Source organism: Euprymna scolopes, chromosome 1 (assembly GCF_053919585.1).
Source record: "Euprymna scolopes isolate OS-2025 chromosome 1, ASM5391958v1, whole genome shotgun sequence".
Lineage (NCBI taxonomy): Eukaryota > Metazoa > Mollusca > Cephalopoda > Sepiida > Sepiolidae > Euprymna > Euprymna scolopes.
The window spans coordinates 197,224,970-197,241,500 of NC_136482.1; the positions used below are offsets into that span (position 1 = coordinate 197,224,970).

General features: G+C 30.3%; 1 long non-coding RNA gene across 2 annotated transcripts; it reads left to right on the forward strand.

Annotated features, from left to right (window-relative positions):
- On the forward strand, nt 1–15,962 carry LOC145278983 (uncharacterized). Of its 2 annotated transcripts, none has more exons than XR_013868385.1 (3): nt 1–482; nt 6,275–6,391; nt 12,862–15,962. It is a non-coding gene; the product is annotated as an uncharacterized LOC145278983 (long non-coding RNA). The 2 variants fall into 2 exon arrangements; XR_013868386.1 differs by having other exon boundaries at nt 3–482; nt 6,275–6,375.
- Nucleotides 15,963–16,531: the final 569 nt, after the last annotated feature.

The following is a 16,531-nucleotide window of genomic DNA, read 5'->3' on the forward strand; positions in this document are numbered from 1 at the left end:
CTGATAAATAAACATTAACTTAATTAAATTTGTTTTATATGTATACAAAACAATTTACTATTAATTATTTTTCGAAATGAAAAAGGTCACGTTTCTTTTGTGTTTACATACACTTTTGCATGTTTAAAATAAAAACGGGTACACTTCTTTGGGACAAATTTCCTTAAAGGAAGTTCCGTGTCTTGGTCAACCGGACAAAACTAACTTTTATTGGCTCTGTGGTATTTTATCCTTATCCTTATTAAACTATGAAAATATTGCAACAAATTAAATAATAATTTTATTAGTAATATTCACCGAAAATATCAACAGTTTCACAATCGTGAGTTTAAATTAGCTTGTCTTTAATTTTCTGCGAACATGCATTGCAATACCGGCCGCCATCTTAAATTTAGACCCCCCCTCCCTCCATCTAACTCGTCACGAATTAATTAACAAAATTTTACTCGTTTCTTTCTGGAAAGCAATTTATCAAACCAAAGGTAAGTATTACTTGCATTTAGTCGGTTTTATGGATTCTTCTTTGCTACAAGGATACGTCTGGACTATTATGGTTCTCTTTGATTTTGATATAGAATGGAGGCAACGTTTCTAATTTGTATGTAAACAAAGACCGGAAATTTTATACAACCGTCACCATCGAATTATATATATATATATATATATATATATATATATATATATATATATATATATATATATATATATATATATATATATTGCTCTCAGGATGATTTTGGCGGCACTGTGAGCTGAGCTGCTCAGCTGCGCTGCGTGCGGTAGGTGTAGCAGAATTTTTGTAGGAATTTTTGACACCCTTCTTAACACGAAACTGCAAATAAAATATTAAAAAAAAACTCGTAATTTCTCCTTTAAATGTGGGTTGTGTATTTTCTTTATGGATTATACTTCCAACATAAACTATTAAAGTTGTATAAAGCGTAACAGAAGTATTAAAAAAAAATAGTAATGAAATTAATTGAATTTTATGAGTTCAGTATTTTTCAATTTTAAACTTTAAAAATCTATCAAAATTTTTCTATTGATTCTATTTTTACGATATTTTCAGGGTCAATGTGAAATGGTATGCTCTTTCTAATAAACCTAATATAATATTTTAGACAAACGTTTTTTTTTTAATTCACGCCCCCCCCATTTTCAAATTTCTATTAAAAAGTAAATAATTAATTTATGTACCAAAGTTTTATATATCACAAATTGAAGATAAAAGATCAATAAATAATATATTCAAATTTAAAACAAAAGAAGTAGTGTTTTTTTTAGAAATTTACCTGTAAAGTCCGAAGTTAAAAACCTGTTTAAAAAAAAAACAAAACAAAAAAAACACGTTGTTTTTTTTGTTTTTTTTTGCTCCTTTAATTGAAAAAAAATCAGGGCTTGAATTACATTTTTCGTAGAGTTATAAGCTTCGAAAGATAGCGGGTGGAATTATTCAACAGTTTTCACGAAATTTCTGACACTGCTACCGCAGTGTAGCAGTGTCAGAAATTTCGTGAAAACTTCGGACTTTACAGGTAGATTTCTAAAAAACACTACTATTTTTGTTTTAAATTTGAATACATTATTTATTGATCTTTTATCTTCAATTAGTGATATATAAAACTTTGGTACATAAATTATTTACTTTTTAATAGAAATTTGAAAATGGGGGGGGGGGAGCGTGAATTAAAAAAACGTTTGTCTAAAATATTATATTCGGTTTATTGCAAAGCGCATAACATTTCACATTGACGCTGAAAATATCGTAAAAATAGAATCAATAGAAAAATTTTGATAGATTTTTAAAGTTTAAAAATTGAAAAATACTGAACTCGTAACATTCAATTAATTTCATTATTATTTTTTAAAAAATATTTCTATTACGTTTTATACAACTTTAATAGTTTATTTTGGAAGTATAATCCATAAAGAAAATAAAGAACCCACATTTAAAAGAGAAATTACGAGTTTTTTATATTTTATTTGCAGTTCCGTGTTAGGGGTGTCAAAAATTCCCACACAAATTCTGATACACCTGCGCTGCGGTTACAATTCATCCTCAGCTATTGTCGCCTTTTCATTTGTGTAATGTTGGTGTTATTAATATTATCAGCTTTGTGAAAAAAAAAAGGTGCCGCAGCTTTAAAAGTTTCATCCTTGTTTTATTAAAGAGTTTCATCCTTTGTATTTTTTAAGGTTAAAGACTAATTTTCTAGAAACCTTACTATAACATTTACTTTTTAATAAAAAAAAAAGTTGCCGCAGCTTCTTTTTTAAATGTTTTTATTTGATTAAAATATCGTTGGTTCACTGTTAATAGTCCCGTACAGACTACATTTTATATTATTAATGTCATCAATTTGTTACATTAAAAAATATTCATTGCACAGCTAGCAGTATCAGAATTTTTGTAGGAATTTTTGACACCCCTAACACGAAACTGCGAATACAATATAAAAATCTCGTAATTTCTCTGTTAAAAGTGGGTTATTTATTTTCTTTATGGATTATACTTCCAAAATAAACTATTACAGTTGTTTTAAAAGTAATAAAAATATTTTTTTTTTTTTTTTAAACAGTAATGAATTTTCCGAACTCAATATTTTTAAATTTTTAAACTCAATATTTTTAAATTTTAAAATTTTAAAAATCTATCAAAATTTTTCTATTGATTCTATTTTTACGATATTTTCAGGGTCAATGTGAAATTTTATGTTCTTTCCAATAAACCGAATATAATATTTTAGACAAACGTTTTTTTTTTTTTATTCACGGTTCCCCCCCCCCCAGTGTCTATTACAAAGAAAATACTTAATTTCGTCTCGGATAAGTACATAATTATTTACTCACAAATTGAAGAGAAAAGGTCAATACATAATATATTCAAATTTAAAAAAAAACGGACATCGTGTTCTTGTAGAATTTTACCTGTAAAGTTTGAAGTTTAAAACCTTTTTTTAAACCACGTTATTTGTTTTTTCTTTTTTCTTTTTTTTTTTTTTAATGGAACCTTGGTCCTTGCTCCTTTAATTGAAAAAAAAATTAGGGCTTGAATTACATTTTTCGAGGAGTTATAAGCTTGGAAAGACAGGGGGTCGAATAATTCACGCCTCCAATTTTGTAAATGTCTAAAAATAATTAATTTCGACTCGGATAAGTACATAATTATTTACTCACAAATTGAAGAGAAAAGGTCAATACATAATATATTCAAATTTAAAAAAAAACGGACATTGTGTTCTCGTCGAATTTTACCTGTAAAGTCCGAAGTTTAAAACCTTTTTAAAAAAAAAACACGTTTTTTTTTTTTTTTTTTTTTTTTTTTAATGAAATCTTGGTCCTTGCTCCTTTAATTGAAAAAAAAAATTAGGGCTTGAATTGCATTTTTCGAGGAGTTATAAGCTTGGAAAGATGGGGTGGAATTATTCGCTATTTTCACAAAAAATTCTGATACTGCTATTGCACAGCTTCCTTTATTTTTTTTTTTTTTATATTTTGATTTAATAAAAGATATAGATGGATCGAGTGTCCTAAATTATGAGATTAGTAAAAGAGGGTTGTCTCCCGCTGCACAGTGAACTATTGTAAAACAGCGCTATTCTGACATTGGAAATTGTTGCAAATATGTAATTTGGTTATTATGTACATTAATGACCGAAAACATATGCAAAACTTTTACCAGTAAAAAGTATGTGATTAAGTACAATATAAAAGTAATATGTCAGTTGAATTCATTGCACTTTTCAGTTATGAAGATCATAGGTACGGACAACATGAATGCCGATGCTCAAAATGTATAAACATTTTGACCCCTCCCTTTACTTAAAAAATCACCAAAAATCAGAAAATTAACCAATTTTAATGAAATTTTCAGTATTTATCAAATAATGATCGCGGAATATAGTGAACTAATTATTTTTTATTTAAGTCTGAGTGGAAATGTATTATTTTGTTTAAACAGAAAATACCTTTACTAAAGTTATAGTTTTCAGTCGTAAATAAAAACGCATGAATCTATTTTTGCCTTTTTTTATATAATTAAAGCATTGTAATTTGTAACAATAAAAATAAAATAAAATAATTTTTAAAGGAACATTACGAAAAAGGCCCCTAAATTCGTATTAATGACTTCTATATAACTCAAAGAAAAATGAATTTCTCGAACTACCAATATTACAATTGAATTGTGTGAGAAATTCCATAACCAATGCCATTTTGTTTGCCCGCCTAACATGATTTGCTAGACGGTCTTTGATTGGTTCAATTGTAATGCGCCAGTCTGGCGCCAATTTTGTATTACATGTGCGTTATTTTTCAGTCTGACAAATGAACACGGAACAGTAAAGACTCAAACAGTGGTGCTCCGTTATAGAGTGCCAGGATTTTACCTTCATTGGACACCATGCAGTGGGTGGACGAAGGACATTTCTCTAAATACAGAGACAACGTAATTGCTGAACTTATTTTACCCACTGAGGATATTCTACAGTGTTCGGCTTGGTATATTTGATTATGGGAAATTATTCCTATTTCTTCCAGAGACCACGATGTCCAAAAATATGCCATATTGGGCGACAACATTCACGCCGTGTTCACCATGTCCAACATGGATCCTTCTAAAAGGAAACCTAAACTAACATTCCCACAGAGAAATCATAACTAAAGCTCCATTGCGTATGGATAGCCACTGTTTTTGCAAGGGACTTGCCGTGAACCAAAGAACTTTCATTTACTGATACATCTTGAATAAAATTTGAGTTAAAGGTATGGCTTTGTTTGTGGAGTTTCATTTCCTATCTGCAGGAAGGAAATTGGTGTGTCAGGAAAAATTTCTTACAATTAAGCATTGCTTATTTAATATTTTCACACAAAAAAATTATAATTGCAAAAAATATTTCTACTTTTTTTTTAAATTACGGGTTTCACATAATTTTTATATGCAAGATTTTAATAATTTCCTTGCTCGCAAGAATATGAAACTTTTGGCGTAACATATTTTTTATATAATATTGAACAATTATTAAGAAAAAAAAATTAATTTAAAAACAGGAACATAGAAAAATAATTAAATTAAAAAATGCCAAAATTAATACAAATGTTCAGAAAAGGAATGTACGGATGTGCGACTGGGAAAAAAAGAACTTCCTCCCTTTTAATTACATGACGTCATTTTCACAGTCTTTCGACTGCCTGAAATTTTTAGCCTTCATAATTTTCGTGTTTACAAAATTTTAGTTTGTTGTGTTTTGCGAACGCCAGAATCACTCGATTTTGGGCTAATTAATTTGTGTTATGTTCAAACAAGGTGTTTTTTTTATTTAATTCAATATCTTGAGACTTTACTAATTATCTTTGAAATAGAACCAGAAAACTAATATTTATCTTTTAAAGGATTTTTTACAATGAATTTATTTAACTTCAAAATTTAGCTGAATTGGGTAGCTCACCGTGAAAATATTTTCATAACTTTTTTTTTCACGTGTACAAATATTTGTTTTCCTTTTGGAAATTAAGTTTAGTCCTTAATCTTTCAAATACAATCAAAATGTAGTCGGAAACCTACAAAAAATTATGATAAATCGGCTTTCAAAACTAGGTGCCCCATTTTTGTCTGTCCATTTTTGCCCTACCTAGAAGATCAAAAAGTCAAATAATGCGGCGATTGAATGATTATTTTAACAGTTTTGATATTTTTTCAGTATTGACTTAAAAAAAACGTGTGTGATTTGATTTTTTCATGTCAAAAATATAGGTACTTATATTGTTTAATCAGGATATTAAAAAATGAAAATATTGAAAAAAATTATATTGTACATGGAATTAAGTTCTTATTAAAAATTTCACTTAATTTGATCAAGTTTTTTTTTACAACAAAATAATAATTTGTTATATCAATGATGTCGACGTGATCTTCCAACTTATTTATTTAGAAACTATTAATATTGTAACATATCGCTTTTCCATTGGCCGTCAATGCTCGCATGTGAAAGACTGGGTTATCTCCCCATGGGCTCACCTCCGTTCCTCGTAATCTAAAAATTCAAACATGGCTGCTTCTGCTCGCTGTCACAACAAATTGTTTTTCTGCTGTAAAAAAAATACTGGATCAAATTAAGTGAACTTCACTATTTTCATTTTTTTAATAAACAGACTAAATACCAAAGTATATGAAGAAAATTAGAATTTGATAAATGTAATTTTACCAATGAAGAATCTAAAAAGTTTACGTCTTTTTATTATGTACAAACATAATTAATTGATTTTATTTTTACAGAATTATTTTCAACAGCTGCACAGCATATATCACGAACTTCAACAGTAAATCTTGACATTTAGTGAAATCACCTTTAATCTTACATTATTTTTGAATAACAGGTAATTATCCGAATTTGTAAGTGTTTACTTTTTATTAATTCTCTAATTTTTATTGTAATTGCATGGATTTACATTTTATTTTAAATTGAAGATTTCTTTAAAATCAGTAAATTTAAACACCACAATATTTATGAACGTTATACTCAGAAATTAATACAGTTTCTTGTATTTTTTAATTAAGAATACTCTAAGGATTATAATAAAATAAAAAGCTAATTTGCAGGTTTTTTAGAAAAGTTCAAAACAAAATACAAAAATTAAACGTGTGCTAGAAAATATTTAAAGATTTCTATGCATTGATATTTTGTTAACAACATTTTCTTTTAAATTATATAAAATCATTTATGAAGACATTGGTATTTTAAAAATTGTAAAATAGAAAGAGAACAAAACCAAAAAATGTCAAAACGTTTTCTTGTCGATACAATGCACAAATGTCCTTTTTCCTTTGTTAATCTCAACTTGCAACAAATCCTTGTGTATTCAATATTATCTTCCACAATTCGTTCTCATTCTTAGCTGGCCAACAACAACAACAAAAAACTCAACCCTCATGCTTTAGAATTCGTCCCTTTTAACAGTTACCAATTGTGTACAAGACGTGGGACACCATCGACCAACATTGTCTGAGGACTTATTATTTTTTTCTATTAGTTCACTGCCAAACTTTGTAGTGCACCGAGCATTTAGGGTTTAACCCAAGCATGATCTCCCACATTATATGGTGTGTCGACAACTCTAACCACTGATGGTGTGATATATATTTCTTTTATGTGCTGTTCATAGTGTTAAATTCCATTGTCTGGCACAGTTGATGGGGTTGCATCGTCCTTGGGTGTCACATTATACCAGTACACAGCTTCTGGAATCAAACACTGTACTGGCTGCAAATCTTTAGATGGTGCGGTGACACTGCTCTGCTAGGCCGTTACCTTCAGGAAAATATGTAACACATTCTACCCCCCTCCGCTTCCATTCGGGGAACCAATTCTGTACATATGAAAATTACAGTACATGTGCACCAATGAGCGACCTATATTTCTATCGTCATTTTACAAGCTAAGTAAACACAAGGTCGTTTGCGAGAGTAATAATTTCTATTACAAAAATTGAAGAAATGATTGTAAAATCTAAATATAGAATTACAAGAATATTTTATTGACTAAACATATAAAATCAAGTACAATATACTCTACAATTTTGCTTTTAATATTTTACACATATTTTTTATTAAAAAGAACACAAAGTCTCGCAATAAAAATTATAAAAATAAATGTAATTACTATAGAAAAAATATATAAAGAAAGTAGAACAATAAAATTCAACAAATCAGAATAAAACTATTAAGATGATAATCTGATTAAACATAAGAACAGGACAATTTTTTGTAAATATAGAAAATATTTAAAATTAGATATCAAAAATAAAAACAGAAGAGAAGTAGCGAAGTAAAAAGTGGGAAATGTTTAAGAATTACATTGACATAAATATCAATTTTTGAGAAAATAATATTCCACTTGTATATTCAAAAACAATATAAGCTTTCTTTTCTCTTGGAAGTAAAATACAAAACTAAACAACTACAGATGTATTGATTTAGTGCATCAATAAAAACATGACCTCATATTCACATTGAAGTAATGTAGAATTGTTTTGCATTTAAGAATGGATTCGCTATTTGGTTATTTAAATTGTAATCTGTTAATGTCTTTTTAATATAAATAAGATTATCGATCCAGTTATACTATCATATATGTTGTCTAGATATACCAATATCGCTTCCTTGATTTGAATGACTTGTTATATGTCTACCTCAAAAATAGACTGATTACAAAAGGTTAGATTCAACACACTTTGCGGTTGCATTATTGCTTGTATCACACCACACCACTGCTATTTTTGTTTCAGGTATGTGTCAAGTTCCAATAATGGGATCATTTTTTCTATATCAGCTAGAATTTCATTTCTTACTTTCAACTCTGGCCTACCAGTTTACTCCACTTGCTCTTCTTTAAACAGGCTAGTCGCAGCCATCCAGCCACTGGATAGTATCTCATCAATTTTCCACAGAAAATAACTCCTCCTCCTCTATCTGGGATTTCATTGCCTCATCTGAATATTAGCTCTCTCATTCTACTTTTCTTAGCTTAAGGCCCGATGCTTCTCCTTTGTCCAGGGATTTTGGTGATTTTGCTATCAGGCAAAATCCTTTCAAATGTTTTGTTGATATCTGTGTTACATCCATCATTATATCATCGTTCAGTGCAACATTCAGTTCAAATTCAAGTTGTGTTAAGCAATAAGTTTTTCATTCATAGCAGACTATCTGGTATTGCAATAGTCCACTTGCCACAAGCAGCTGCAAGTAGGCAGACTTAAGGTCCGCAATTACAGTTCCTCCCACCAACCGTCTCCACTTTTTCATCTTTTCATCACACACATCTATTATATTGCTCGTTGTATGACACAGCACAAAGCAGGTCAATTCACGAGTCTAAAACTGACCTAACTGTCTCTTTTGTTGTCTGGAACACTGCCATCACTGGTAACACACCTTTTCTTTCTCTTTTCCATAGTAAAAAAATACCTCCTCCTATCCACCTTTCAACCTCCTTCTCAAAATCTGAGGTTTTTTCACTTTCCAGGGAATTCTTATAATATGTAAATCTATTCCGTAATACTGGAAGCTCCCCTTTCCATTTCCAAATTACTGTCATTTCTCTCTATCAAAAGTTGCCTCCAAGTTTTTATCCTCTATTTTACAAACATCTGGCTTATGACCAGCTAGGGCACAATGTACATCTCCAAACTTTACCTCAGTTTTCTTTATAGTTACACCTCCCATCTCATTGATTACATCCATTCAAATTATGACGTCAATCCAATCAATGATGTGACTCATTAATATCGCCTCAACTGTTACTCACACTCTATGTACTTTAATTTCTACTTTCCAGGTTCCTTTACATTTTATGTCCCTTACGTCAACTGCTTTCACGGTGCCACTTCCACTGCATCAACTCACAAGTCTAGAATTGATTAAAGTAGTGGTGCAAGTGTAGTCATTACGATATGGTTCCTATGACATCTATTATAGTAAGAAACCAGTGCTGCACCTTTATTCTGTTTCTGTGATGGGACTCGTGCAGAAGCTCTCTCGTGCCTGTTTCCCTCCAAGGACAATATCTTGCAATGTTGCCAAACCTTCCACAGTTGTAGCACCTTACCATACAATCTTTTATAAAGTGCACTGAATGCTAGTTGTTACTGTATTTCTCTGAGTATTGCTTTGTGCACTCACTGCCACAGGTCCAGTCTCTCAAATTATTTTGCTGACTAAAAGCTGTGCAGTTGATATTAGCTTGCTAACGTCCATTCTTTCTACATAGTGTAATTGTTGTAGGGCTACAGATACATCATCTGGAAATCCTGTGATAAAAGCAAGTTATGACAATATAGCAAGCATATATAGTTGGCCATTTTTTTTATCTTTATTCTTTTTCTCTACACAGAATTCTACAGAATACACACAAACAGGTTTTATTAAATTTTTAAGTTTTTATTTATAAAAAAGCAATTTATTTTTCCTTTGCCTTTTAGACCACATAGACATAATTATTTGGAGAGTCATGTTCAAACCAAATTCATCCCTTAATGAGTAATGCATATTGTCATGCTAAACAATGCTCAGATGATTTCTCGAGTTGATCTGTGCCACACTCTTTAAGATAGGCAGACCGTAGATACAACAGCACAATGCTTGATTATTTTCGTCTCTTTTCATGTATTTCGCAGATGTAAAAATCAGTGCCAGAACTGTACTCATCAACATGATGGTTAAGCTACATTACACGGCACAATTTTATTTATTCAATGTGAGGACAACCAATTAATGAAAGTAGGCATTTTGGGAGCTTGAGAATTTGTTTTCATAGAAACAAAATGAACTATTATCTATTGTTTTAATTTTTTGTTGAACTTTCTCTTGACTCTTTTTAACACACATTATTTTAAGCCTTGGATTCTGAAACTGGTATATCAGGTAATTGGATCACCCTAACTATATATGTCTGCATTGCACCGCTATGAATAATTTCCTTGAACAGTTTGATTTTGATATCCTTTCTGCAATATACTGCAAAAGCAACCGGAATAAAGTAGTGTATTTTACTGTTTTTGCATGTGTTAACACAGAAGAAAAATATGGCTGCAATATCTCCCTTGTTCGTTCAAGCAAATGGCACTAAGAATTGTGAATACAACTTTTTTATAAAGGCAAAATCTTCATTTTCCACTCCCTCATCTGTTTGATAATTAGGAACATGTGTATGGGAATCAGACATTTAATCAAACCTGGCTGACATATTGGCTCAGTTATCGATTAGTAGTCTTATTATATCTAGATTTTCTTTTATAACCATATTAAATACAATTATAATAATCATAGGTTGGCAATGATTTTGTATAGCATACAGTATTCGCATCATGCAAGAAAAATAATGAGGTAACGAGACTTCATAGCATCTAATGATAGTAGTCTAATTAAATCTGCATTTTCATCTACGTGAAAAGTTCTTTTCATAAGAAAGTTAATACTATATGAAAATAAAACATAATAAATTTATATATATATATATATATATATATATATATATATATATATATATACCCAAAACTTAATTGGTTCATTAAAATAGAAATTATTATGCCTTATGTTGTTAACAATTTTATTAAAACCACTATGCAAGAAAATGTATTACTTATTAAAAATGCTGAATTATTAAAACTAATTTTTACAATTATTATTTAAATTCTGTTTTCGTTTTTATCTTGCTGATGTTGAAGAAATATTTTAATTCTTTAGATATTTCTATTTTCTCTTGACAATATTTTATTATGCTTATATTTGAAATCGTTCACTGATTTTAGTGTGAATAAGTGGGTAACCGTTCAATCTTCTTTCGAACGCCATTTGATTTGATTTTTTATTCAAGTGGATATCATTTTTAAATAACCATATTTAGTAAAATAAGTGGGACAAACAATTGTGAGTACGGTTTCATTATAAGCACTACATCTCCAATTTTACTTTACTTAACTAATTGATGACTATGAATATGTGTATGAGAATCAGACTCCCAACTGTCTTAATCAAACCTGGCTGACACTTTGACTCAGAATGTTGTTTTGTGAATAAATGTATAATAGCAAAATCTTCTGACTGTAAAATTTAGAACGTATTGTTTTTTATGGTATATCAACAATTTATGAGTAATTTTTGTGATTCTATTATTGTAACCAGTTGAACGCAGTTATGGCATTCCCAAGGGTCACTTGATTGTTTATACGAAGTCAGGGTTTGATGCACTATTCTGGTTATTGCTTTTTATCACAAGTTATCTGCAATTAAAAGAGAAAAAAAGAAAAAGAAAGTCTCTGGGGAAATAAGTGTGACATAGGCCATAGTCTGTACCCTGTGCTAGGGTAGGTGCCCCTTTTCTGCTCGCTCTCTTTCTATTGAAAGAAAATTACTTATGTGCACCGTTCAGTTTGGTAGTAAAGTTAAAAATCCCATAGACAATAAATAAAAACTCCAGTTGTCAGTTTTTGTTTTTGCAAGAATTATATTATTAAATAAAATGGGCGGTGTATGTGGAGGAGGTGTCGGCAGCTAGGAGTTAGTTCTGACTCTGCCAAAATTCACTCGTCCCAATGTTTTGTACTGGGTAATGGTGTGAGTCTGGCAAACCAGGGTGTTCCTCACTAATCAGTAATCACTATATAATAATTTCTTCTTTTTCGATTGAAGCTGCCACATTTCATAATCATGCAATTTTCTAACAAGTTCTCATGCCAAGCCAATTCTGGTTCTTGACCTCAAATGTCATTTTAGCTTTCAGTGAACTCAAAATAATATTCACTACCATTCACTCGAATTACATAGTTTGATTGGCAAAACAATATTAGTATCAAAATAATATTATCAATTTCGAATCCGTTCAGCTGAAGTTATTGTTTCTTGTTTTGATTTCACTCATCAACCAAATAAGCAAGCACTCGGAAATTGCCCGGGATTTTTCACATAAGCATTTCGGTAAAATATTGATGCTTCTAAAAATTAATTGGGAGAATTTATTTATTTTGTAACCTATAAAAATGTGTAAATTATGAAATAGTTATTTTAGCACTTATTAATGAATGTTTTGTGGATATTTCAATTAATAAAATAAAAATAAATGTTAAATAAAAATAGTAACAAACATACACACCATATTTAGAATTTAATCAATAATTAATTTGCGGACTTCTTAAATAATGTATTTGATTACTTCAATTTTGCATTTTGCTTACTTTGTCAACATAAGTCTACTTAATTTATTTTTATAAAAGATCGTTTCGACATCTTATCATTTTAAAATATTTTTTGCAAAGAATTTATATAAAGTAAACATTATTCCTGGAAAATTATCTTTTTTTATTTTGCAGAATATGCAGCTACAAAGAAAAACAAACACAAATTTAACGAAGTTTAAAGCCAGAAACATGATAAAACATGTCAACTATGAGTTTTTTCCTTCATCAAATTAAATATATATATAAAATTTGAAAGTAATTTTCTCATTGAATCAAGAATATAAATCATTACCCTAGTTCATTTTACATCCATAAAACTTAGTCAGAAAATGTCAATGTTTCCTAATTTATTTTGTTTATTTAAACACAGAACAATATGAAAAATGTAGAGAAACAAATTGTACTAAAACATCACAAATAATTTGACTTGAATATGAACTCTACATCAGAGACTGGAGAGAAACAATATTCTTGTGAAATATGTGGCTCTTCTTTTACATTTAAATCTAGAATGTTGCTACATTTGCGAACACATACTGGAGAAAAACCATATTCTTGTGAAGTATGTGGCTCTTCTTTTGCATATAAACAGTACATGCTGAAACATATGCGAACACATACTGGAGAGAAACCATATTCTTGTGAAGTATGTGGCTCTTCTTTTACACAGAAAATTACTTTAGTACGACATATTCGAACACATACTGGAGAGAAACCATATTCTTGTAAAATATGTGGTTCTTCTTTTACAACAAAACAAAGTATGTCACAGCATATGCAAACACATACTGGAGAGAAACCTTATTCTTGTGGAATATGTGGCTCTTCATTTACATTTAAAACAAATATGTTGCAACACATGCAAACACATACTGGGGAAAAACAATTTTCTTGTGAAATATGTGGTTCTTCTTTTACAAGGAAACAAAATATGTCTCAACATATGCGAACACATACTGGAGAGAAACCACATTCTTGTGAAATATGTGGCTTTTCTTTTACACAGAAACAACATATGTTGAAACATATGCGAACACATACTGGAGAGAAACCATATTCTTGTGAAGTATGTGGCTCTTCTTTTACACAGAAAATAACTTTGTTGCGACATGTTCGAACGCATACTGGTGAGAAACCATATTCTTGTAAAATATGTGACTGTTCTTTTACAACAAAACAAAGTATGGCACGTCATACGGAAACACACACTGCAGAGAAACCTTATTCTTGTGGAATATGTGGTTGTTCTTTTACACGGAAACAAAATTTTGTCCGTCATGTGCGATCACATGCAAAAGAGAAACCATATTCTTGTGATGTATGCCATTGTTCTTTTACACAGAAACAACAGTGGTTGCAACATCTGCCTACACATAATAGTAAGAAAACATTTCTGTTATGTATGTGATTATTTATGTAAAAGAACATATTTTGTAAAAGATGTGAATGGATACTTGATAATAACTATATTATTTCGAAATATGTTGCTCTTTTTTTACACAATAACAAAATTTGGTCATTCATATGAAAACACATATTGGATAGAAGTGAGTGTCCATAATAATTGAGGTCTCAACAGAACTGGAAGGCAGAAACAGACCAAATATCAAGGTCTCATGTATGATATGAAAAGGAACTGGATTCTTAGAGAGATATCAATCATACCAGTTAATGTAGGTGTTACAGGGCTTATGAAGAAGAACCTGAAGTCCTACCTTACTAATATTCCTGGTGAACCAAGTGCAAAAGAGGTCCAGACAATTGCACTTAAGGGAACAGCGAGGATACTAAAAAAGAGCTCTTGGTTGGCTTCAATAAAAAGCGGGGCAATGTTGGTAGCTGGTTTGATTGCCCCATACCCAGCGTTACAATGCTCAAAGGAAGAATTTTTTAAAAAAGATGGAAACCATATTGTGTGAAGTATTTAGTTCTTTTACGCATAAAAATATTGCAACATATGTAAATGCATCTGAGAACTTTGAAGTAAAATGAAACTGTGATAGTAACTATATTATCATTGTGATATATGTGGCACCTTTTTACATATAAACCATGTATATTACGACATATGCTAACACATACTAAAAGAATGTCATAACATATGTGAACTAAAAAGCTTGACCATTGATAAATATTTGTGTATTATTTTTTAAAGAGATCCAATATGTTGCATGTAAACACCTATTGAAAACAAGTACATTGCTTTAAAGTATTTCGTTTATTACAATGTAACATTTTTATTTACACATGTTAAAGTGTAGCTTGCATGCTATATTTAATTTGATTGAAACCTAAATGTTGTGAAGTATGTTTCTCTTTTGCAAAAAATAAGCTAATTCTCGAGACTCGAGGTTTGAAATCAATTTCTCCCTGGCTTGTCCAATCACAAGCCAGTTCTAATCACGTGACGGCCAAAGTGAGTACAACAAGTCAACACGGTTCTCTTCTAACTCCCACTTATTTTCATGTGCAGTACCCACATGAACTTTTTTTATCATGCTACAGAATGGCTCTTGTCGATACACCAACACACACACAACCTTTAACCAGCCCCCTTCGTCCAAACAACCACAAACCGGCAGTATATTAGATCTATCTTTACAGAACACTTCCATGTACTAACCCGTTTCTCTCTTTTCTACAAATGCTACTAATGAAGATGACAAATAAAGTTGTTTATTAAACGTTAAAATGAGACTTCCTTTCGTTGTCTTCATTCACTCAATCATTAATGTAGTCTCTGTGTGGACTGAACTATTCTCTCCTTCAATATTAATTATATCTTTACACAAGAACACTTCCACCTACTAACCCGTTTCTCTCTCGTGTACACTCTACAAATGAAAATAACAAATAAAGCTTGTTTAATAAATGTTAAAATGAGACTTCCTTTCGTTGTCTTCATTTACAGCTAAAATGGTACCTCCGGAATACATAGCTTTCAACAGCTTTCTACGGCTTTATTTGTAATTTTCGTTATACTTAGCCTCTTAAAAACAACAAACTTTCAGTATCGCTAACATTACACATTGCTGCAGGATTCTTTCTTTCAAAAATTGTTTTGACTGCATACTCGTCACAAAAATAAAAAAGTACGCATTTTCATAGAAAAACAAAAACAATGTTCGCTTACTCATCACTTGAGAATTCTCTAGAACACTATTCTACCACCAGACATTCTTTTCGCCGAAAAGGAAAACAAACAATCCTTGCTGAACACTAAAAATTAAAAAGCTGAAACATTTTTAAAGACACGTGTCACATAAAAAGACTAAAAACATTTAAACACTTTTCACTAGAAATACTAAACACATTTTCTATGAAAATAACCAAATACATTTCTCTAAAAAACAACAAAATAAAGAAAAAAACATCTTTTCTTTCAAAGCGGCTACATATAAGAAATATTTCCCACATTTTCACGGAAAAAAAGAAAATGTTTCAATCTGATACGTTTCCTCGAAATGAAAAAAAATATAAAAAAAACAGTTTTTCTGTCACAACAGCTACATATAAAAAACACCAGACTAAATAAAAAGAGTTAACACTTTCTTAGTGTACGAAAAATTCTTATATCTGGCCTGGACTTTCACTGTTTTTCATGCTATCTTTTTCTGTTACCAACTCCCTGCCTTATATGCGTGCCACGGGTATTACAACAACAAACATGGGTTAACTGGACTCCATTTACAAACGTGTTGCTACAAGAAACATTCCCCTTTCAAAATTATCTCCAAAAAAAAATATCTTTTCACCAAAAAGCAACAATTTTTTCCCACAGAAAAAAATAAATCAGTCTACC